Source organism: Phyllostomus discolor, chromosome 2, assembly GCF_004126475.2.
Source record: "Phyllostomus discolor isolate MPI-MPIP mPhyDis1 chromosome 2, mPhyDis1.pri.v3, whole genome shotgun sequence".
Classification (NCBI taxonomy): domain Eukaryota; kingdom Metazoa; phylum Chordata; class Mammalia; order Chiroptera; family Phyllostomidae; genus Phyllostomus; species Phyllostomus discolor.
Window position 1 is genome coordinate 192,370,268 of NC_040904.2, and position 25,542 is coordinate 192,395,809.

The window sequence follows — 25,542 nt, forward strand, 5'->3', positions numbered from 1 at the left end:
TGGGGAATCCGCCCTTTTCAGCACAGAGCTGCACCACCCTGTCATTGTTTCAGGCTTAGGTGGAGCAAGGGAACTAAGGCAATCAAGAGATAAGGAGATTTTCTCCCAGAAATGAGAACTCAGGCTACATCAAAGCTGAGGAGCGAGGGTCCATCATCCCCTTTTGCTGTAGCCCCCAAAGTCCTTCTTTTGAGGGCCTCCCACATGATCGTGCCTGTCTTAGATCATTCCCCCCTTGGGGAATCTTATCCATCTTTGGCTAACCAACCAAGCTTTGGGGTTCAGTTATGAATGAAGCAGCAGAAGTAGTGTTCCTGCCGGGGAGATAAGCTTTTGTCTCCTTGCCGGCTTACAGTTCCAAGGGCGTTCCCTTAGTCTTAGCCTAGGTGGGGATTATAGCTTCTGATATCAGGCAGGGTGGTTCCCAGCAGGGTTTGATTCCCAGTCAGGGCACGCACCTGTGTTATTGCAGGATTGGTCCAGGATCAAGCATAAGAGAGGCAACCAACTGATGTTTCCCATTCTTTCTCCCTCTCTTCCTCTCTCTCTAAAATTAAATCAATTGAAACTTGAATAAATTCATAAAATAAAATACAAAGGTTTGTACTTTTATTTATTCTCCCATGGTAGCACAGTTGTAGATTTGTAGTTTTCTTAAAAGTCTTGTGCATCTCACAGACATGCAGGGGTCTCTTTCTGATATTCTGCCACCCTTGATGTTGCTGGTTGGCTTGTTGCACATGCACCCTGGCATTTTCAACTGTTGCTTCTATGCCATCACACCTCTTTGCTCATGAATTATCATTCCCAGACTTTGGAAAAGTTTATTAATATCCAGAATATCAACTTACAGTTACCTAGGAGAAGACTGTCTCATGAATAAGGTGGAGGTCATCCTCTGTAATTCCCTCAACTTGCACCTGACCTTGAGGGTAAGTTTAGCTTTTCCAGAACACAAGATTCATTTCTTTTGAGCTCTGTTCAGGAATTCCACCAGATGCTCTGGCACAGGCTCCACACTCATGCAGAACACTCTTTCTCTTACTCAGAGGCTGGCTTTTGGAGAGTTGGTCAGTGATGTTGTTAATTCAGCCACTAAGAATTAACCTATATTCCTTTCACATTGTTTGCTGAGTTTTGTAGGAGGAGATATGGACTGTTTCAGAGACTTACCTTTCTTTGACCATCTGTTTATAATATTGTTGGTTCTGCTGCAGCTGTTGACTCAAATGAGGTGATTCTTGAGGTATTCCACATTAATTCAGAGTCCTTAATTTTTTCACACAAGGTTGTCTGATCTTTGGGTGTTGGATATGCTGGGCCAGATGGGTGGGGTGACCAAGAATTCCTGGACCTCAAGAAGTGGTTGATTGCTTATTCCCTAATGTCATCAGATGTTGGTGGGCTGTGCTGTTTACTTAGCTGTAACCTCCCCCTCTAACTGTGAGCCACTTTAATTGTTTTCATGAGTACATATTAATTTGACATAATTTCTCATAACATTTTTTTTTCATAGAATTTTTTGAACATTTTCAAAATACATCCATGGACTGGACTGTCCCACAGAAATAATACTAATTCTTCGGTGGGGACAATTGGCACAACTCTCTCTTCTGACCTGTAAGTTTCTTTAAAATGCCTATATATTATTCCTTCATGCTTTCAATTCAGGAATTAATCTTAGAAACAAAAGGCAATGGGTAAACAAGTATGTTAAGAAATATTTATGTGTCTTTTAAGAAAAAATTTAAGAAATATTCAGGTTTACTTTGTAAATATTACTTTAAATATTTGTTTATTCAAATGTTAAGTTATGTTTCATCAGATTAATGATTGATTATCTCTGCATTTCAGATTTGCAAAAACTTCAGAGTTGGACAAGAATTGTGTATATTGGAATTATGACACACACAACTTCTATTCTGAATCCTGTCTAGAAAAAAGAGCATATATTTGTAAGCACCAGTCACATTAGCTCACTAAATTTGGTATCATGTTCCTTTCACCATCCCTAAAGAACACATTTCTAGTTTCTCCAAGAATGCTACAATTATTTTTGTAAAACTAAGTTTTAAGAATTATTTTGAGATCAGTTTTATTTCACCACAAAAATAAAAGGGAGGCACTGACATTTCCCATGTTCCCCTGCATGCAGAGCATCCCCATTATCAACACCACTCAGCAGAGTGGGACGTTTGTTACAGAGAGGGAGTCTGTACTGACACATTGTAGTCACTTAAAGTCCATACTTTATCTGATGCTTATTCCTCGGTATTATAGAATTGTTTTAATATCTATATGTTCATCTTTAAAAATATATATCTATGAGCATATTAAACATATTAAAATCTTGTTGTTAATTAAAATATATCAAGTGTAAATTATGAATTATAATATCAAGCACTGTTATTTCTAAGTCTAAACTAACATGAATAATTGTAGACACAACTTCAATATAATTTTCCCCAGCCTTTGAATGTTGAAAATGAGGACAGAACATATCAGGGTATCAAAGGTGTGTAAAGCAGTGGAGTCAGGACAGAGAAACCAGGGATGATTTAAAGAATTATTAAGTATTTTAGGTAGATAGCGTAAAGAGAGGGGTAGAAGAAAATTACAAAACGTAACAAAGGGTTAATCAAAGAAGATTACCAAAAGGAAGAATCATGTATGATCTAAGCCTGTGTCCTCAGCGATGGGTTTCAGACTCATGTCACTACAGAAAACTCCATGGCAGACACATTCACTGGATGGCTCCAGGAGAGAGCAGTTCCCAGTCTGCAGGCTGATGTGGGTGAGTCACCAGTGTGACTAGCAAGTAGGAAGACCTCTGTGACAAAGTGTCAGCAGGCCCAGACTGGAAAAGGGGAACTCTGGTTGTGACTAGTCCCAGAAACTTGCTGGAGGGTGGATACCACAAGAACTTCCTGCGTGCATGCAGATGTCAGCCACAGCACTGGGGCTAAAGGAGAGAAAACAGCATGAAACCAGGAAGAGGAGTCCTTTCTCCCAGTGCCCTTCACTGACAAAACTTCAAGTGAGCTGAATGGAGAAGAGGTTGTAGGATCTTGTGCCATGATCTCAAAAAGTGCAAACCATATAGATATGGGAAGAGAGAACTAAACTCTTAATTGGCAGCCCCTGTTAATATGCAACAACGCAGTTTCTATAACAAAAGCCATGTGACTACAGTCCACTTGCTCAGAGAACAGAACCAACACAAATATCTTCTGAATCTATTTCATGCATCATTATCAATGATTGTAGTCATTTTTTGGTGGAGACTAGTAGTTTCATTGGGCAATAATTAGTGTCTTTTGATATCTCATATATATTGTTTTTTTTCCTTTACTAGATTTTAGTTGTTTTTGAAGGTACCTTGTTTTATTAAATTCTTTGTCTTTCTCTTTTGACATTCTTAATTACTATGCTTAGAAACCTACATTGATAGAAAAACATACAAGGTTAAAAATGGGACTATAAATATTAAAAAGATAACATGTCCATGTGAATGAAAAATCAGTTGTTTACAGAATGTGGGAAGAAATTTATTAATTTGACATCATTAAGTTACAGTTTTACTATAATTCAATTATAAATGGGAGAGATCGTGTATTTGTTCTTTATAAGGTAAATAAATTGATAGTTCCCTATATTCATCTATTTGAATATGTAGTCTTTATACTCTCTCTATATATTCATTATATTCATATAGAGGAAAATGTGAATACTCAAACTTAATTCCATGTGATACATATATCGAGTTGTATCTAGTACCTGATGTTGTGTTACAAACAACCCAGTTGTACTGGCATTTACACACAACATTAATTTTACTCAATTTTTCTCAGTTACCTATGTGTGGTTTGGTTGGTTTTCAGGTGATATAGGCTGAGCATGTATGGGCTTAGCTCCAGACCACAGATCAGTTCAGATTTTTCTTATATCTTTTATTCTCTGAACAATGGGTTACCTGACATGTGACCTTCTCAGAGCAGGGATTAGCCACTCTCCACAAAGCTAGCAGAAATGTCCTACTTAAAGCCTATGCTCTGAACTCATAAATGGTTACTTTCACAAACCTTATATTAACCAAACCAGGCATGTGGACAAACTTGTTAATTTTCTGCAAAGTATACTCTTGTCATAGTGGTAAGAGAAAGGAAATGTAGGTTCACAGATAAATAGTATAATCTACAATAATAGCCACAGATACACGTGCAAGCCCTGGCTGGCTTAGCTCAGTGGACTGAGCTCGGGCTGAGTGTCACAGGTTCGATCGCCAGCCAGGGTACAAGCCTGGGTTGCAGGCCATGACCCCCAGCAACCGCACAGTGATGTTTCTCTCTCTCTATCTCCCTTCCTTCCCTCTCTAAAAATAAATAAAACCTTAAAAAAATAGCCATAGATACACATGCAGACAGGAGTAGTGTCCCCGCAGTTATGACCCCTGTGGGGGTTATGGAAATCCCAGAGGTCAGAGTATGACATATGCACACGCATTGCAGAGCCACATTGGTCCTCACATCACTTCATTACTGCCAGGTATGTGTCCTTGTATTTTAAAACAATCAGTTTACACATCAATAGAGTCATCATTTAATGATATGAATAATTTCTCAAATTTTAAGTACCTCTTGACAATATAGGGAAACAAGTAGAAATCATTAAAATTTTGAAAAGAAATCACCAAATGAAATGACCAGGAGAATAAGTCTGAATAGGATTAGTTCATCAAAGCCAATATTTAAAAAAAAAAAGAAAAAAAAACTGGTCAGACTTCTTTGGATGATCTTGGAAAAATGGTGACTTTTGTGTATATGGTTAAAGACCCATTCGTCTCAACTGCTGCTTCTCTGACATAAAGTGAGTCTGACAGCAGCATCACAGAGATTGCAGAGTCTGTCTGAATGCTCTGCCCTCACAGATGTTCAGTGTAAATAACAGAAAGAGAAATAAATGACAAGCTATGAGAATGGAGAATGTACTTGAGACCATATCACTTGTATACTGTAATTTAATTAGCATCAAATTTATCAATGTTGCTGGTTTTTACACCAATTTCATGTCTTCGTCTGAATATCATATTCTCAGTGGAACCCAGTGATATTACAGTTTTCTCCCTCATTGCATTCCCAGTTATTCTAACTTTGTTCAAATGCTTTCATGCAATACTTATACCTCCAAACATGATATATTTTATTTTTATTTTATTTTTTAATTTTTAATTTTCATTGTGTTCAATTGCAGTTGTCCCCACTTTTTCCCCATTATCCTCTCCTGCCCTGCCCACCCACCCTGAAGTCTATCCTCATTCTGTTGTCCCTGCCCATAAGTCTTCTACTCATGTATTTTAATGTTTTCTGGCTTGCACCAACAATATTTCACCTGTGACAGTTGGAAGCTTAACCTCTGAAAACAAGGGGTCAACAGGACAGTCTTCTCTGGGAAGAATCAGGGGAGACTCTGGACCATGCATTTCTCTTACTATTGGGAGGATCCTCGGTCCTTGGCATCCCTTGGCTTCCAGACATCTTACTCCAGTCTCTGCCTCTGTCATCTCATTGTTCTCATCCTGTGTGCCTGTCTCTGTGTCCAAATGTCCCTCTTCTTATAGGACATCATATAGATTAATTAAGACCTTCCTACACCAGTATGACCTTACCTTAATTTGTTTACATTTGCAGAGGCCCTATTGAATAAGATCACATAACTTGGCCAGTTGCAGACATTAATTCAGGGATTGGAGGAGTGTGGAAATGAGATAATAGAAAATGATTTTAAAAAGCTGGTTAATGTCTAAATCTTTTTGATATTAGTTATTTATTTTTAGAGAGAGGGGAAGGGAGTGAGAATGAGAGGGAGAGAAACATCCAATATGGTTGCCTCTCATGCATCCCCCACTGGGGACCTGGCCTGCAACCCAGGCATGTGCCCTGACTGGGAATCAAACCAATGACCATTTGGTTCATAGGCCGCCACTCAATCCACCAAGCCACACCAGCCAGGGCTAATGTCTAAGTCTTTTGTCTGAATATATTTGTAACTGGAGACAGTATATGGTTTGGTGTTTCTAAAAACTCAATTCCAGCCATGTGTTTGTTAAACATTGGGACTCTAATGTGAAGGCTCTCAGAAGAGAGGGGGAAAATGTCCTGTCACAAAATCAGAAGCAACAGTCCACTGACAACCATGTCTCCATGACATTTCAAGTCCTTAAACATTCTTAACACTTTAAAATATAACAAACATGTTTAGTGTTTTTAAGGAAATTTTGCACTGATTTCCACAGTGAGTGCACCAGTCTGCATTCCCACCAACAGTGCACTAGAGTTCTTTTCTCCACATCCTCACCAGGACTTGTTGTTTGCAGATTTACTGCTGATGGTCATATGACAGTTGTGAGGTGACATCTCAATGTGGTTTCAATTTATATCTCTCTCCTGGCTAGTGATAATGAGCATTTTTCATATGTCTATGGGCCATCTGTGTGTCCTTGGAAAAGTATCAATTCAGCTCTTTTGCTCATTTTTTAACTGGATAGTTTGTCTTCATGATTTTGATTCATTTCCATTATTTATATACTTTGGAGATGAAACCCTTGTCTGATGTGTCATTGGAAAATACGTTCTCATACTAAGTCAGTTATCTTTTCATTTTCATGATTGTTTCTTTAGTCATGCAGAAGCTTTCTAGTTTGATGCAGTCTGATTTTTAAATTTTTACTTAATTTTCCTTGCACTAGGAGGTACATTGGCAAAAGTATTGCTACATGGGATATCTGAAATTCCCCTGCATATGATTTCCTCTAGGACTTTTAGGGTGTCACAACTTATATTTGTCTTTTATCCACTTTTAGTTTTTTCTTGTATATGGTATGTGTTTGTGGTCTAGTAACATGTACCAGTCTTGTTCTCCCAGGTTCATTTACTGATGAGGCTGTGCACTCCATTGTATGTTGTTGCCCTCTTTGCAAATATTAATGGCTACTAAATACCTAACATGGAACTGCCTTTGGTCCAGCCATTCCACTGCTGGGAATATATGGTAGGAATCCGAGTCACCTATTCAAAAGAACTTATGCACCCCTATGTTCATAGCTGTGCCATTTGCCATAGGCAAGAGCTGGAAGCAGACGAAGTGCCCCTCAATACATGAGTGGATCAAAAAACTGTGGGACATTTACGCAATGGAATACTACACTGTAGGAAAAAGAAGGAAGCCCTACCCGTCATGACTGCATGGATGGAACTGCAGAAGAGTATGCTAAGTGAAAAAAGTCAGTCCATGAAACACAAATACCATAGGATTTCACTGAGAAGTAGAAGCTAATGGACAAAATAAAAGAACAGAATAGTACTAGAGACAAGTAAATAATGAACAAACTGACAGCGGCCAGAGGGGATGTGAGATGGACATAAGGGGGTTTAGTGAAGGAATGTGTGGGAAGGACCCATGGGCACAGACAACAGGGTGGGAATTGACTGTGGAAGCAAGGGTAGGAGAAGCAGAGGAGAGAAACAAGGGGAAAATGGGGAGAACTGTAAGTGGACAACAATGAAAAACAGAAATTATCAAAATTTAAATTGATTTGAAGGCAAATCATATCTTTAATATACCTCATTTTCTAAGACTGAGAGCTACATTTTCTATAGTTTACAATGTGTCTGTTTTATTACCTGCTGAAGACGACCAGCTACACTTTCCATAGTTCCTTCATAACATTCAGCACGTGGAAATGATATGATTTGTTTAAAAGATACAAACTCAGTTTGGACTAATTTACATGCGAAGCCAATTGCTTACAGAGTAAAAACATCAGTCAGATGATGATTTCTCTCTAAAATGCTGTAATGTAAATAAACTTTTTGGTGCTATAAACACATTTCTTCATTGTATTTGTTAAGTAAATTAAAAAGTGGATTTCCCAAAAATTAAGCTTAAAACTTTAAATAATTTTACCTTCTCCTCCCAAAATAGAAAAACTTCTGGAACCTCATTTTTTTTTACCCAAATACACAACCATTTCATAGCTTTAGGAAAAGTGTGTTGGCCTTCCTGTTCTTTTGTGTTAATGAATTGCATGGGTTTTTTTAAAAATATTTTATTTATTTATATTTAGAGAGGGAGGGGAGGGAGATAGAGAGAGAGAAACATCAATGTGCGGTTGCTGGGGGTTATGGCCTGCAACCCAGGAATGTACCCTGGCTGGGAATCAAACCTGGGACACTTTGGTTCCCAGCCCACGCTCAATCCCCTCAGCTATGCCAGCCAGGGCTGGAATTGCATGATTTAAAGATCATACTTTTAACCCCATGATATTCTGAACTCAATTATTTTCAGAATATAGCAGGTAGTAAGTAATGATGATCACAGGGCTTTCAAAAATTGCACCTATACCATGAGATCAAACCATACTACAGGATGTCTTTTTATTTTTGCAAATGCAATTTTACTTTAATTTTTATTTTTCAATTACAGTTGACCCCCAGTATCATTGTAGAGTAGTTTCAGGTGCACAGCATAGTGGTTAGACCCTTACATAACCTGTGAAGTGATCCCCGAATAAGTCTACTCCCCACCCCCAACTTGATGTGACTATTTGAATATTATGGATTATATATCCTATCCTTTACATCCTCAAGACAATTTTGTAACTACCAATTTGCAGTATTACCTTTTAGAACTTCTCATATGGAACAGGGTTGCATATCAATTGGAAGTTTTACAGTCTTTGCTTTATGTGTTACCTTTTTCCCCTTTGGTAAAAACATTACAGATCCATGTCTGAGTGAATTTCAATTACACAATACAGTGTTATCAACTGTAGCCACTACGTGATACATTAGAACCTTAGACTTCTTCATCTTACAAGTGAAAGTATGAACCTTTTACCAACTTCTTATATTCTTACTCCCAGCCCCTGACAATCACTGTTCTCTGAATTTGTTATTTTTAAGCTTCACCTGTAAATGACACCATGCAGCATTAGTCTTTCTGTGTCTCACTTATTTCACTCAGCAAAATGCCTTCAGGTGCATCCTGGTCACAAATGAGAGAAATTTCTTTTTCTCAAGGATGAATAATAATTCATTCTGTGTGTATAACTTTTTAAAATCCATTCATCCAGTAAACACACTTTGGTTGCTTTCATACATTAAGGTGAATAATGCTTTAAGGAACCTGGGAATACAGATACTTCTTCATAATAATTGTGTCCCTTTGGATATATTCCCAGAAGTGGGATTGCTGGACCACATGACACTTTCCATTAAAACTGACTACCGATAAGAGATAAATATTTTCTCTTTCCTTGCTACAATATGAGATGGATGAAAATAATTCCATTTGATACACACTAGATGATTCAGGTTTAGTGTTTTATTTCTTCCAAAACTCATGTGTCATTTTACCTGTGTTTTCAAAACTGCTTTTTCTACCCTCCCCCATTTTGGTTAGGTTAAATTTTTAAAAATTACATTTGTTTTCATCCTACATAGTTATATGGTAGCTTTTGTCATTAACAACAAATATATCTATTAAAATCCAGATAGCTATTTATGATTGGAGGATAAATTAATGAATATTATAATGAGTAGCTATTAAGATTTCAATCTTTTATGTTATAGAATAGTACAATGTTGTTATTTTCATCAGGGGAAATATAAATTCCTTATATAAAAATAACAAAATTAATGCAGCCATTTTTAAATAAGGAGGGCAGACAAATTGAGGAGGTAAGTTTGGGCATTAATATTTGTGACAGTTATCCTTAAGTGAATATGCAGTCATTCCTCAGAATATTAGTGACAAATATCATTAAGTACCTGTTGCTAATGGGATTATGTTTTTATCTTTTTCCATTATAACTAAGAGACAGTGAGCATATAAAATAATTAAGTAATGACAGTATTTAGCGATGTTGTCGAAGAGTAGGATTGCAACATTAAGATACTCTTAAGAAGGCCTAAATTTTCAGTGTTTTTAAAATTCAAGATGGAGTTAAATTAAGAGTAGGGTGGACAAGTTTTTGTTCCAGAAATCTTTGGGAATACGCAAGTGATTTCTCAGGGGCACTTATGAACGTGTAAACTAAATGACACTCTACAAGCTCAGTCTCCTATATTCTGGAGGTGTGTGATGAGATAAACCATCTTAAAATTGCCCAAGTGTAAGAATTTCCTGTTCAAACTTTAAGTGACACTATGATGAGAAGTCTTTTTTCTAATATTGCCTCATTCTCAGTGTTCAGGGGGCAGTGTGTGAGGACCACAGACACTGCTTGTAGACGGGAGTCAGCAGGTCTCCTGTGAAGGATGCACGGCTTTCTGGCTCCCAGAGGTACGTGTCTCTACTCTCCTGTCTCCCTACTGACTATAGTCATTTAATGGGAAATTACAAATGTTTGATGTGTTACACATGAAGTACAATTAATAAACAATGAAATGAAAGAAAACATTGGTATTCATTTCTGTATATTTTAGGGTAAAGATTAAATTTGACAAAAATTCAAATCTTTGTGCAAAATTACTAGCAAGCATACCACATGGATATTTTGGTTTGAAAATCAGGATAACTTAAATGAAAAACTTTAAGCATCATGACAAGGAGCAGTTAACTTTGGATTTTATAATTAACAGATATAATAATATATGTGTATTACTTCATATTTAATCCAGACCACAAAAGTAGCTTCTTAAAATAAATTCATCATATCATGAAATGTAAACATAATCCTTCAAAAATGCATTTCTGTTAAATAAAAGCTGTTTGACTTGAAGTAAAAATCAGGGGTTAGTGTTCTGTGTAAAATGTTTATTTAACCTTAATTTTAAACAATCAAAAGATTTTTAGAAATGCAACAGAACATTGCAACAAGAAATGCCACACAGGTAAGATGCTCCTGTAGCAGGGATTGTTATACTGTCTGATATAAGTGAAGAGTAACAGGGCAATGGTGTTACAGTAATTAAATTAAGTAACTTTGGAAAGCTTGTAAATGTCACATTGAGTATTAAGTGTTTTACATCCATTGTATGTCACATATTTTCATTCCCATTTTAAGTTGTTAGACACTGATTACTAAAGGCCAAAAATTGTGAATTTCAAAGGCAGACTATATTTGAAATCTCACTGACTGCAGTGTCCAACGATGAATTATTAAATTACATTGTCTGATTTATTACATTTTACCACACATTAAAGCTACCTTCACAGAATTTGGTAGCCAAGGGCTTTTTCTGGACATTTGCAGTTACAGTGTTCCTCCACAAATGATCTACAACACATTTATTTATTATTTTGTGTGTTTCCATATCTTAACTATTAAATAAACTATAAATTACTGGTAAAGTGTGTTAAATAATCCTTTGATGTTCTATTGCTTTTATTATTTATTGAGCTTTGGGTAACTTTAGCGTGTCCTGTAATGCTTTTTATAGATAAAAAAATTTCACTAAAATTTAACTGATCTCTCAGAACTCTACAATTATTCAAAATAAAATATTTGATAGCACCTCTTCTGTCCTTTGACTCAATATTTGTAAGTGACTAAATTATACTAATTTATTTCAATTAATTACCATATGCATTAACAGTACTATTCCTCCAACTTTAGAACACTCAGTCTTTAAACATTAGTGGATTTAGAAATTGTCATTAAAATTGGTCCATTGTTTTTTTCATACAGCATTTTAGTTCCACAGTTATTCTAACACTGTTAAAATGTTTCAGTGGAATCTAGCTTTATAAAGATATTATTCTGAACTACTTCATTCTTTGCTAACATTATTTTTCACTGCTTCAGCCAATAATATCATGTCAAACATAGAATATTATTTTAGAAACCATTATCTCAGAAATACGTATTTAAATCTCTTAGTCAATTAGAAGAAGACTTCATGTTATTCAAGTGAAAAGGGAGTACTGTTTCTTCTCTCACACTCCACCCACACTGACTCCCCTAGGATTCTTGTCAGTGTTCACATCACGTATTAACACTGAAGGACTGTCATCACAGGCACCATCCCTGACGTTACTCAGCTGCAGAGATGAATCTCCAGAGAGAAAACAACTCAGAACTCTGGCTAAGGACTCCAGGAGACAGCAAAGGAAAGGCAAAGGCATGGAAAGTTCCATTTTACACATTGAACAGCAAATGTCCTCTGTGGAAATAGAGTATCGAAATGCTTCTGAAGATCTTCAAGGGAATGCCAAGGAATATTGTATAGGTGACACATTTAACAGACACACAGTATAACTGTTTTGGGATGTACAGTTGGTGTGAAAAGTGTGGGGGAAAGGGTAAGGAATTAACTGACATACTTTTTCATCTGTGAAGATGAGAGCTTAAAGTTGCAGAATAGTGTCTTACTATGAAATCTGAGGACTGATTTATTCAGACATCATTGTAAGGTGCAGTCTTTGACCAGCAACTCAGGGAGGATTATATTTCTTGGCAATGCAGTGCTGTAATCTGAGGGGGGAGATTGCAGTGGAAGACTTGGTTTAAGGATAGTTCAAGTTTATTTATGTGTTTCCCCGTTCATTTGGGTTCTCATTGAAAACTGTCCTGCCAAGGTCTCCATTTGTTTTTCTCTTGCTGCAGATTCACCATCACCACCAGAGAAGATCAATGCCGGGATCTTGGGAGTCATCTGCCTTATCTTGTACATTTTAGTAAGAATGGCTTACTAAATGGCTCTCTGTAAGTAAGTTTGTGAAATATTTTAAGAGAATTTCTCACTTTAATGAATCTCAGTGCCTCTAAACATTTTAATATATAATGGCATAGAGCTTTCACTTTAAAGCAAACATTTAGATAAATGTGGGATGTCATTCTGAATTTGTCAAGTGCATAGAGATCATGACTGTAGAGAGATTTTACATCTATTTATATATGTTGATTTCATTACTTAAATAATGAGTAGCCAACCGTATGGGAAAACATGTTTGCCAATGACACCTCAGACAAGGGTCTGATCTCCAAAATATGTAAAGAACTCACATGGCTCCACTCCAGGAAGATAAAAAAAAAAAAAACATTTAAAAATGGGCAAAAGACTTGAACAGATACTTCTCCAAGTAGGCTGTACTGGAGGCCCAGAGACACGTTAAAAGACATTGAACTTCTGCAGCCATCACAGAGATGCAAATTAAAACTGCAATGAGATACCACCTCACGCAGATCAGAATGGCAATCATAAACAAATCAACAAACTAGTGTTGGAGAGATTGTGGAGAAAAGGGAACTCTAGTACACTGTTGGTAGTAATGCAGCCTGGTGTAGCCACTGTAGAGAACAGTATGGAATTTCCTCAGAAAACTCAAAATAGAACTGCCTTTTGACCTGGCAATCCCACTGTTGGGATTATACTATGCTCTGAAACAGAAGTTCAAAAGAATCTATGTACCCCGATGTTCATAGCAGCACAATTTACAATAGCCAAGTGCTGGAAGCAACCTGAGTGCCCATCAACAAATGAGTGGATCAAAAAACTATGGTACATTTACACAATGCAATACTGTGCAGCAGAGAGAAAGAAGGAGCGCCTGCACTTCCAGACAGCATGGATGGAACTGGAGAGCATTCTGTTAAGTGAAATAAGTCAGGCAGCGAGGGACAGGTACCATATGATCTCACCTTTAAGTGGAACATAATTAACAAAAAAAAAGCAAGCAAAATATAACCAGAGTTATTGAAAATACAATCTAATAATAGCCAGAGGGTAGTGGGGAAGGGACAGAGGGAAGAAGGGTTTTCAGGAGCTACTATAAGGGATGCATGGACAAAAGCAAGGGGAAGGGTGGAAGCAAGGGAGGGAAGTGGGTTTAGAGGAGGTAGGAGGGAGGGATGGGGAGAAAATACAGACAACTGTAATTAAACAACAATAAAATAATTAAAAAATAAAACACCTTATTGATAAGTCCAAATTAATTCTTGAGATTGGCTAAAGCAATATTCTTAGAAATGGTAAAGTGTGATCCAAAGTCTTTTGAAATATTCTTCCCTTAAATCTTTAATATGTTATTAATTTTTGTAGGTTTTTTCATTTTATTTATTTATTTTTAGAGAGGAAAGGGAGGGAGAAAGAGAGAGATTGAAAAACATCAATGTGGGGTTGCTGGGGGCCATGACCTGCAACCCGGGCATGAGCCCTGACTGGGAATCGAACCTGTGATGCTTTGGTTTGCAGCCTGCACTCAATCCACTGACCTACGCCACTCAGGTCTCATGTTATTAATTTTTCTTGGTGAAATCAACTTTATTTCAGATTTGGCTGCTCCTAAACAATACACCAAATTTCAAAGTAAGAAACTAAAGTTAAGATGTTTTAATTCTATCAGCATTACTTTTTATTTTGGGAGTCACTATAACGTTTCTAGGTCCTCTAAAACTGGAGCGGAGCAATGTGTCCACAGCAGCAAGGATTGAAAAAAGTACATTGTGATTTTTAAAGTTCTGTTTTTAGCACAGTTTACATTTTCTCTGTTTAAGGGAAGGCACAAAAAATATACTTTGTGAGGGAGAATATAAATGATAAAATATGGCAATAAATGTTCATAAATAATGATTATAGGAGAGTGATTTTTTCTCATGGGATATAAAGTAGTGTATATTTAAAATTACCATATATATCCCTGTCTGCCTCAGTGGCTCAGCTGATTTGAATGTCATCCCACACACCAAAAGATTGTGGGTTTGGTTCCTGGTCAAGGCTCACACCCAGGTTGTGTGTTTGATTCCTGCTCAGGGCATGTACTGGAGGCAACTCATCAGTGCTTCTCTCTCACATCACTGTTTCTCTCTCTCTTTCTCTCCCTTCCTCTCTTCTTAAGATAAATAAGCTTATCCTCGTGTGAAGATAAAAAATAAATAAATAAAATGAAATCACTTACCCATTGAGACCAATTGGCTCATATATCCTATGGCTCTAAAAGAAGAAAAATTAACATTACTATGCTACATAAGAAGTGGTTGCATTCATTGATGTCCTAGGTATTAGACAATAGATATATTTGTTTATATGTTTTCTAATGTGGACACAAACAATAGGGAATGAGAGATGACTTTTCCACATGATGTGTATATGAATGCTTTTTGTTTTATACTTTTCACCCCATAAGTGTACATAGATATTGTGCTGATATATGTATATACCTATGCATATATGTAGGTTAATTTTTGTTTTTTTTATTCAAATTGTATCCAGTGAAAAATTCATAATTTTATGTTCATCAGAGGCTCTAAACGCCTCATAATATTATAGAATAAACTCTCGTTTTAAAGTGTGCCTGTAGAGTAAGAGCAAAATTGTTACTCTGCACAAGATTTGTCCAAGGTATAAATATCAGAACAATGTTAGAAAGTTATTTATAAATATATATGTATATATCTCATATGTCAGTATATATTTTTGTATTATAATTAAAGTCCTTCTTTAGGGTACTTTATTGAGGAATACAAATAAACTCTTCTTACTGATTAGACCAAAACTGTAAGAGATGGTGAAGTTTCATTCTCAAGACTTTTGAAATATTTTCCCAAAAATTATCATAGATTCAATAATTTTTCTTTGCAAAATCAATTTTATTTCAGGTTATTTTAATACTAGACAATATACCACATTTCAACATAAGAAACAAAAGTATTATGATTGATGTAGATCAACATTACTTTTTTATAATAATTCTTTTTCTAGCTAATGTAATACTGGTGCAGAATAATTCTTCTTTCTTATACATAATACAAACTATATGTTATTTTAACAGCAAGACAGACAGTTATAGCAGAGAACTGGACACAGAACCAGACAACAGGGAACCAGAAAGGTACCTTATTATTTTCTATGTTCTGATTTCAATACAGTTCCTACCTTGTCTCTAACACAGTCAAAATTTATAGGATTTTTTTTGGGGGGGGATAAAGGGAACATAAGTTATAATATTGGGCAATAAATGTACATAAAATTAGTTTAGAAGAGTGTATTTTTATGCAAAAATATGAAGAAATATTCATTTAAATTCATCATACTCACTGTTGCCAATTGGTTGAAAGACAGTTTTGGTACTTTATAAATGTGGTTTTTTTCATGGACAATTAGGACATACAGAAAGTGGATATTTTTGTTTTGTGTTTGCTTAATATGGACCCATAAACTAGGGAATGAGGGGCTGATCCTCCTCTGTGAGTGTGTGTGAGTGTATTATGCTTTAAATATGCCAGTCTGTGAGGGTATCTAATATAGTGTTCATAAATTTGTCTATACCTATGCAGATACTGAAATTAACTTTCATTTTAAAATTAATATTGTTCTTGGATGACAATACATAATCTTTCCTCAGCATACCATTGTGGTCGATGTCCACCAGAGTGGTTTCTTTATTCCAACAACTGCTATTACATCAGCACTGAAGCAAAAACATGGAATGAGAGTTTGAAGGCCTGTGCTTCTAAGAGCTCTAGCCTGCTCTATATAGATAATGCAGAAGAAATGGTAAGATTTTTAATGTTTCCAACATTTTATTTGAAAGAGTACTTTATTTTATATTTCTATAGAATTAATTCATTTTTTGTATATATCTATAGTTTATTGTAAAGATTCTTAATATTTTATTATTTGACTCTATAATATTTGATTTATATTTTATGCCATTAATGTGCATTTGATAATTTTCAGTTCTTGATTTTCATAAACAATCATGCTTCTATAAATGCTTTTTTCCCCTAAAGTAAACTTTGCTACTGAATTTTACCATGTATTATGGAGTCTATAGATGTGATTGTGTGTGTTGCAAACTGAAATTTGATCATGAAGTATATGTTGCCAGCCCGCTCCTATGCATTCTCTTATGATTCTCCTCTCTCCTCACTTAACCACTGTTCTGAGATTTTATATCACAAATTATCTTTGCTTAATTTTGAATTTCATATAATAGGAATGATTCATTATGCATTTTACATATCTCCCACATGATATTTTTTCAATTAACTCATATTACTGCATTTATGCTTCATATCGATGTGGCATAATTTATAGCAAATTATCTTTTCTACATAAACAACTTTATATACATGGGTCTATATATTTTAACATAAAATTTAAGAAGATGATTATTCATTGTGTCTCAAAAATTATATTTTGATCTTTTTCTTTCTCTCTATTCTCAGGCAATAATTACTCTTATGTTGGTTTTACTGATAAAGTTCTAAAGGCCTCTGAGGCTCTGTTAATTTCTCTCTCTTCTTCTCTCAGGAATTAGTCATTTCTATCACTCATCTTTATTTCATCAATTCTTTCTTCTACATCTCAACATTTATGTAAATATATTGAATTTTGTAATGTAGATAATGGTTTTTCAACTGATAATTTTTTTATTCATTCATACAGTTTTATTTCCCTAACAGTCCTGTCACTGCCATCATATTTCCATAGTGTTATTTGAACATAGTTTTTAAAATACATTTTAGGTAAATATATATTTGTAATAACTAATAAGTATTTTTATTAAAAATTTAATATCTTATCCTAGTGAAAGTTATATTATATAGCTGATTTATCCCCCTGAGGATGGAAGATATTTTTTAGTTTCTTTGCATGGTTTTAAAATTTGGGTAAGTCCACATTTTCAATAACATAGTACAATAAACATGGATCCTCCTCATGCTTATTAGGTTTACTTTTTTGTAACTTCAGATACAAACTTTTACTGTAGAATCATCTCTTTTGAAGTGTGCTTACTCACTTTTGAAAATTCTTGTTAGTATTTTATTTTTAGACTCAATTACTGGGATTCCCCTTGGACCTGCATAGCTTACTTTAAAACCAATGATATTTAAAACTGTATTCAAATACCTCAAGTCAGCATGGTTCCACCTTCTACTAGTTGCTGTGTGTATGTTTGAGTGTGTGTGTGTGTTTGTAAGGGAGTGCTCATAATTTTAAAATCAGTTCTCAAATCAACTTTGGCTTATATTTTTTACTGGATAGTATTTGTTTCTTCTAAACAGTGCAAATATTTTCCCCACCAACCAAGTAGGTGTAGAGAGTTAATATCACCTCTTGTACTGTGCTCTCACATTGAGTACCTTCCTGTTATATTTGTAGCTGGCATTGTGCTGACACAGACTAGAAAAAGGATGGTCTTCCTCACTTTTAACGTAGTGAATTCAGCACTTTGACCTGAAAAAGGAGTGGGCAGTTTAACCACCACTCCCAGAGCAACCAGACTTCCCCTGTGTCAACACCAATGAAGTTTTAGGATTCCCAAAATAGTGAAAACTGCATTTCTTACTCAGGAACTGAGATGGGGATTGGGGAGAGATATGGGAGCAGTCTTAAACATGAAGACTACAATTTTGCTGTTTTTACTGGAATCTCTAGCTGCTTTTTCCAGTAATAAATACTCATGTTATTTTTACTCTTTGATCAAATTTCAGAGGTGTAAAATTGCAATGTTTGTTAACATAATCATGCTAATACATTTTCTTAATGTGTTCAATATATAAAAACATATTATAAGTTGAGTCACTCTGACCTAGAAAAAATTAACTCTATTTGGTTTCAATTTTTGAAATAATCCTTATTTAGGTGGCAAATATACAATTTTGTTACTAAATATTTTTGTCCCTTTTGAAATCTCATAGCTTGCCATATAAACTTTGCCTTTTTCTAACTGCTATATAAGAACACCATAAAATACAAACTATAACCTATATAATTCTCTTTCTAAATTCTGATTAGAACATTGAAACAAACAATGATATAGGCCCAGTCCTGGTAGGTTAGGTGGTTAGAGCATCATTAGAGTACAGGCAGGTTGCTGGTTGATGCCCCATCATTCACATACAAGAAGATTTCAAGGAATGGCAAACTGAGTGGACCAACTAAGTGATTACTCTCTCTCTCTCTCTCCCTTCCTCTCTCTGTCTCTCAAATGAATAAAAATAAGATAACAAACAAAACTAATAATATTGATTTAAAAACAGAAGTTGGTTAATAGAATACACCTAATTCTTTTTAAAATGAAGAATGGTAAAAATGACTATCTATGTATGAAAATTAAGAGTAGCTTAAAAGCTTGTGAATTTTGAAACTGTTATCAAAAAGTTGTTTTTTTAATTGCCAGTTCTGAAAACAACTGCAACACTGTGAGGCAAATGTGGAGAATACAGTCAACAATATTCTAATAAATATGTGAGGTGTCAGATGGCCCCCAGATGAATGGGGGTGCTCACCTATCAAGGTATACACAGATCCAAAACTATATTGACTGTGAAAGGTAATGAGAAAACAATTTTTAAACATTTGCTTTTCAAAATAAGTTCTCTGAAAATATCAATGTCACATTTTTTTCTCAGGCCAATTTTTAGTGTCCAAAATCATTCTCAGTGTTTAATATTAATAAAATTTGTATTCAAATTCTCAACATAGAGATAAAAGCCAGAGGCCAAAGCATTGTAATACAGTCATTTAAAATATAAAGAGTGCCCTGACTGTTGTGGCTCAGTTGGTTGGACATTGTTCCATAAAGGGAAATGCCACTGGTTCAATTCCCAGCCAGGGCACCGTATCAGTCCAGAATCCAGCATAGGAGAGGTAACCAATTGATGTTATCCTGTCTTTCTCCCTCTCTTCCTCTCTATAAAAAAACAAATAAATTGAATCTTTAAAAAATAAATTAAATAAAATATAAAGGTTTAGACTTTTGTTTTGTTCTCCTATGCTAGTGCAGTTGTAAATTCGTAGTTTCCTTTGAAGTCTTGTGCATCTCACAGCAACATGCAGGGTTCTCTTTCTGATATTCTGCCACCCTTGATGGCTGCTGGTTGGCTTGTTGCACATGCACCCCTCGTTGTCAACTTGGCTCTGATGCCATCACACCTCTTCACTCATGAATTACCATTCCCAGACTTTTGAAAAGTTTATTAATATCCAGAATATTAGTTTCCAGCTGCCTAAGAGAAGACTCTTGCATGAATAAGGTGGAGGTCATCCTCTGTAATCCCCTGATCCTGCACCTGACCTTGAGGGTGAGTTGTGCTTTTCCAGAACACAAGATTCCTTTCTTTTGAGCTCTCCTCAGGAATTCCACCAGATGCTCTGGCTCAGGCTCCCCACTCATGAAGAACACTTATTCTGTTACTCACCTGCTGGCCTTTGGAGAGTTGGTCAGTGATGTTGTGAATCAGCCACTAAGAAATAACCTGTATTTTCCTTTTACACTGTTCACTGAGGGTGGTAGGAGGAGATATGAACTGTTTCATGGACTTCTCTGTTTCTTTGGTCAGCTGTTTACAATATTGTTGGTTCTGCTGCAGCTGTTGCCTCAAATGAGGTGATTCTTGAGGTGTTCCACGTTGATTCAGAGTCCTTAATTTTTACACACAAGGTCGTGTGATCTTTGGGTGTTGGAAATGTTTGGCCAGCTAGATGGGTTGACCAAGAATTCCTGGACCTCAAAACATTGTTGATTGCTTATTCACTAATGTCATCAGTGTTGGTGGGCTGTGCAGTTTACTTAGTCGTCACCTCCCCCTCTAACTGGGAGCCAACCTTTTTTGTTTTTACACATACAAATTAATTTTACATAATTTCTCATAAAATTTGTTTTCTCATAGAATTTTTTGAACATTTTCAAAATACATCCATGGATTGGACTGTCCTAGAGAAATAATACTAATTCTTGGGTGTGGACAATTGGCACAACTCTCTCTTCTGAACTGTAAGTTTCTTTAGAATGCCTATATATTATTCCCTCATGCTTTCAAAGCAGGAATTAATCTTAGAAACAAACAGCAGTGGGTAAACAAGTATGTGAAGAAATATTTAAGTGGTTTTTAACAAAAATTTTAAGAAATATTCAGACTTACTATGTAAATATTACTGTAAATTTTTGCTTATTTACATATTAAGTTATATATCCGCAGATTAATTATTTATTATCCCTGCATTTCAGATGTGCAAGAATATCAGAGTTGGACAAGAATTGTGTATATTGGAATTCTGACACACACAACTTCTATTCAAAATCCTGTCTAGAAAAGAGAACATATATTTGTAAGCACCACTCACATTAGCTCACCTAATTTGGTACAATATTACTCTCACCGTCTATAAAGAACACATTTCTAGTTTCTTCAAGAATGCTGCAATTATTTTCTAAAACTGTTTTAAGAATTATTTTGAGATCAGTTTTAGTTTCACCACAAAAATGAAAGGAAGGTACTTAGATTTCCCATGTTCCCCTGCATGCAGAGCATCCCCACTATTGGCATCACTCAGCAGAGAGGGACATTTGTTACTGAGAGTGAGTCTGTACCGACATATGGTAGTCACTTAAAGTCCATAGTTTATCTGAAGCTTCATCCTTGGTATTATAAAGTTGTTTTAATATCTGTACATTCATTTTTAAAAAATATATATCCAGATGCATATTAAATATTGTTAAATCTTTTATTAATTAAAATACATCAACTATAAATTATGGATTGTAATATCAAGCACTGTTATTTCTAAGTCTAAAATAACATGATAATTATAAACACATCTTGCATATAATTTTCCCCAGCCTTTGATTGTTGAAAATGAGGACTGAACCTATCAGGATAACAAGGTATGTAAGCCAGTTGAGTCAGGAGAGAGAAACCAGGGATGATATAAGGAATTATTAAGTATTTCAGGGGGATATCCTACAATGAGGTGTAGAAGAAAATTACAAAATGTAACAAAGGGTTGATCAAAGAAGATTACCAAAAGGAAGAATCATATATGACCCAAGGCTATGTCCTCAGCAATGGGTTTCCGAATCATGTCACTACAGAAAACTCTATGGCAAACATATTCACTGGACGGCTCTAGGAGAGGGCAGTTCCCAGTCCTCAGGCTGATGTGGGTGAGGACGAGTCTCACAGTGTGACTGGCAAGTAGGAAGACCTCTGTGACAAAGTGTCAGCAGGCCCAGGGTGGAGAAGGGGAGCTCTGGCTGTAACTAGTCCCAGAAACTTGCTGGAGGGTGAATACCACAAGAACTTCCTGCGTGCATGCAGATGTCAGCCACAGCACTGGAGCCACAGGAGAGAAAACAGCATGAAACCAGGAAGAGGAGTCCTTTCTCCCAGTGCCCTTCACTGACAAAACATCAAGCCAGCTGACTGGAGAAGAGGTTACAGGATCTTGTGCCATTATCTCAGAAAGTGCAATGTGTATAGATTTGGAGCAGAGAGAACTAAATTCTTAAGTGGTACTCAAGGTCACTATGCACAACCCCAAGAATTCTTTAGAAAAGCCATGTGACTATACCCTACTTGCTCTGAGAAGGTAACCAATACCAATCTTCTGCACTTATTTAGTGCATCATTATCAATGATTGTAGCCATTTTTTCATAGAGACTAGTAGTTTCATTGGGCAATAATTAGTGTCTTTTGATATCTCTTATGTATCTGTTCTTTTTCCTCTACTGGATTTTACTTATTTTTTGAACTTACCTTGTTTTATTAAACCCTGTGTCTTTCCCTTTTGACATTCTGAATTACTATGCTTAGAAACTTACAGTGATAGAAACAAATACAATAATAAAAACTAGAATATAAAAATTAAAAGGATAACATGTCCATATGAATTAAACATCAGTTATTGACTGAATGTGGGAAGAAATTTATTGACATCATTAAGTGGTAGCTTTACTATAATTCAATTATAAATTGGAGAGATCCTGTATTTGTTTTTCATGTGCAAAATGAATTAATAGATCCCTATATTCATCTGTTTGAATACGTAGTCTTTATACTCTCTATATTTATTCAGTGTGTTCACATAGAGGAAATATGTGACTATTCAAAAATTAATTTCATGTGATATGTGTATTGAGATGTATCTAATAGCTGAGGCTGTGTTAAAAACAACCCAGTTGTGTTGGCATTTGCAAACAAGCATTAATTTTACTCATTTTTTTTCAGTTACTCATGTGCGGTTTGGTTGGTTTTCAGGTGATACAGGCTGAGCATGTATGGTCTTAGCTCCAGACCACAGATTCAGTTCAGATCTTTTTTATATCTTTAGTCTCTGACCAGTGGGCTACCTGATATGTGACCTTCTCAGAGCAGGGATGAGCCACTTTTGACAGAGACAGCAGAAATGTGCTACTTAATGCCTGTGCTCTGAACTCATAAACTGTTACTTTCACAAACATTATGTTAACCAAACCAGTCACGTGGACAACCTTGTTATTTTTCTGCAAAGTATACCCTTCTCATAGTGGTCAGAGAAAAGGAATTTAGATTCACCAAAAAACAATGTGTAATCTTCAATAACAGCCATAGACACACATGAAGAAGGGAGTAGTGTCCCAGCAGTGATGACTCCTGTGGGGGTTATGGAAATCCCAGAGGTCAGAGTATGACATATGCACACGCACTGCAGAGCCACATTGGTCCTCACATCACTTCAGTACTGCCAGGTATGTGTCCTTGTATTTTAACACAATCAATTGAAACATCAATAGTGTCATCATTTAATGATAGGAATAATTTTTCAAATTTAAGTACCTCTTGACAATATAGGAAAACAAATAGAAATTATTAAACTTTTGAGGTGAAACCACCAAACCCAATGATCAGGAGAATAAGTCTGAATAGGAAATTAGTTGATCAAAGCCAGTATTAAAAAAAAACTGGTTAGACTTCTTTGGGTGCTCTTGGGAAAATGGTGACTTTTGTGTATATGGTTAAAGCCCTATTCATCTCAACAGCTGATTCTCTGACATAAAGGGATGCTCTGACAGCAGCATCATAGAGATTGAAGAGTTTGTCTGAAATGCTCTGCCCTCACAGATATTCAGTGTAAATAACAAAAAGAGACATAAATGACAAGCCAAGAGAATAGAGAATGTACTTGAAACCATATGACTTGCATACTGTGATGATTAGCATCAAATTTATCAATGTTGCTGGTTTTTACACCAACTTCATGTCCTCATTTGAATATTAAGTCCCCAGTGGAACCCAATGATATTACAGTTTTCTCCCTCATTGCATTCCCAGTTATTCTAACTTTGTTTGAAATGCTTTCATGCAACACTTATACCTCCAAACATGATATATATTTTTTTAATTTTTATTTTGTATTGTGTTCAATTCCAGTTCTCCCTGCATTTTCCCCATTGTCCTCCTCCATCCTGCCCACCCACCTGAAGTCTATTTGCTGCCTGGTTGTCCCTGCCCATGAGTTTCTACTCATGTATTTTAATGTTCGCAGGCTTGCACCAACAATATTTAATCTGTCACAGTTGGAGGGTTAGTCTGTGAAATCAAGGGATCAACAGGAGTGTCTTCTCTGTGAAAATCCAGAGGAGACTCTAGACCAAGCATTTCTCTTACTATTGGGTGGAGCCCTCAGTCCTTGGCATCCCTTGGCTTCCAGACATCTTATTCCAGTGTCTGCCTCTGTCATCTCATTGTTCTCATTCTGGGTGCCTGTCTCTGTGTCCAAATGTCCCTCTTCTTATGGGATATCATATGTATTAATTAAGACCTTCCTACACCAGCATGACCTTGTCTTCATTTGTTTCCATTTGCAGAGGCCCTACTAGATAAGGTCACATTCTTGGCCTATTGCAGACATTAATTCAGGGGTTGGAGGATTGTGGGAATGAAACATTAGAAAATGACTAAAATAAGCAGGTTAATGTCTAAATCTTTTTTTATTTATTTTTAATTACTTTTAGAGATGGGAAATGTAGGGAGAAAGTGAGGGAGAGAAACATCCATGAGTGGTTGTCTCTCACAGACCCTCTACTGGGGATCTGACCCTGCAAACCAGGAATGTGCTCTGACTGGGAACTGAACCAGCAACCCTTGGTTCACAGGCTGGTGCTCAATCCACTGAGTCATATCAGCAAGGTCTATTGTCTAAATATTTTGTCTGAGCATCATCGTAACAGGAAACAGTATCTGGTTTGGTGTTTCTAAAAACTCAATTCCAACCATGTGCTTGTTAAATGTTGGGAGTCTGATGTGAAGGCTCTCAGAAGAGAGGGGGAAAATGTCCTGTCATAAAATGAGAAGCAACAGTCCACTGAGAATCCATGTCTCTGTGACATTTCAAGTCTTTCAACATTCTTTTTTTTTTAAGATTTTATTTATTTATTTTTAGAGAGGGAAGGGAGGGAGATAGAGATAGAGAGAGAGAGAAACATCACTGTGCGGTTTCTGGGGGTCATGGCCTGCAACCCAGGCATGTACCCTGACTGGGAATCAAATCTGTGACACTTTGGTTCACAGCCCAAGCTCAATCCACTGAGCTACTCCAGCCAGGGCCAAGTCTTTCAACATTCTTAACACTTTAAAATATAACAAACACGTTTACTGTTTTTAAGGAAACTTTGCACTGATTTCCACAGTGAGTGCACCAGTCTGCATTCCCACCAACAGTGAACTAGGGCTTTCTCCACATCCTCACCAGGACATGTTGTTTGCTTACTTATTGCTGATGACCATATGACAGTTATGAGGTGACATCTCAATGTGGTTTTAATTTGCAACT

General features: G+C 36.0%; 1 protein-coding gene and 2 pseudogenes across 1 annotated transcript in view; 1 reads left to right on the top strand and 2 right to left on the bottom strand.

Moving 5' to 3' along the window:
* Nucleotides 1-25,542, top strand: part of LOC114513858 (NKG2-A/NKG2-B type II integral membrane protein-like) — a 260,653-nt gene that overhangs the window by 106,815 nt on the left and 128,296 nt on the right.
* Nucleotides 673-1,467, bottom strand: LOC118498756 (annotated as a pseudogene).
* LOC114513866 lies at nt 19,726-20,494 on the bottom strand (annotated as a pseudogene).